Source organism: Aulostomus chinensis, chromosome 1, assembly GCF_037954235.1.
Source record: "Aulostomus chinensis isolate RoL2024-O1b breed Wild chromosome 1, RoL_Achi_v1.0, whole genome shotgun sequence".
In the NCBI taxonomy this organism is placed as follows: domain Eukaryota; kingdom Metazoa; phylum Chordata; class Actinopteri; order Syngnathiformes; family Aulostomidae; genus Aulostomus; species Aulostomus chinensis.
In genome coordinates this window covers 48,148,057-48,148,764 of record NC_141320.1, presented here as the reverse complement: position 1 = coordinate 48,148,764, position 708 = coordinate 48,148,057, and the positions used below count along the sequence as shown (strand labels likewise).

Genomic DNA, 708 nt, shown 5'->3' with positions numbered 1-708 from the left:
GAAACTGATACCTGAGCCTACTTTTGGGTCTGGTCAGGTGATGACACAATAATATGACATCATCGTCAGACTGACGCCTGCTCAACACTGACCAAACGCCACCCTATTGCATTGTGGGAAATTTCTGCTTGGCTCGCGTCCATCAAAACACACAAAGAAATTTCTCCAGAATCAGTATTGACAGTGGATACAATTGATTCCACACTGGTTTTTCATTCTGAGTCGGGTGCAGGTGTGGAACTTCAGACACAGTCTGTGTTTGTGTTGTTCATTCAGTGATTTTTCTTACAATTCCCAATCACAGCTGCAGAAAGTGAGAAGACAAGCAGGGATGTTCAAGATGAACGCCCAACGCGGGGCTTGAACCAACGACCCTGAGATTAAGAGTCTCATGCTCTACCAACTGAGCTAGTCAGGCTACATCAGAGCAGCTTCAATAGCCTGAAGTGATCAGAGTGAGAGACGCTACAAGCTCTCCATCAGACTCACAGTCACATGAGCCATCACATGATTGATGAATGACCACAAACACCTTCATCTTTGACAAAGAAGTAAAATAAAAGGTGAACCACAGATGAGACACCAGTGGTGAAAACACTAAAGTGCTGTCAAGGAGAAACAGGATACGAGCAAACACACACACAAGTTACAGAGAGAGAACTCTCCCAAAGGGAACCACTCAAAGGAGAACCTAGAGATCATCAGGCT

At 44.9% G+C, this 708-nt stretch overlaps 1 non-coding gene across 1 annotated transcript; it reads right to left on the bottom strand.

Annotated features, from left to right (window-relative positions):
• Positions 1–345: 345 nt before the first annotated feature.
• trnak-cuu (transfer RNA lysine (anticodon CUU)) lies at positions 346–418 on the bottom strand. The gene has a single exon. It is a non-coding gene; the product is annotated as a tRNA-Lys (tRNA).
• Between the last annotated feature and the right edge of the window lie 290 nt (positions 419–708).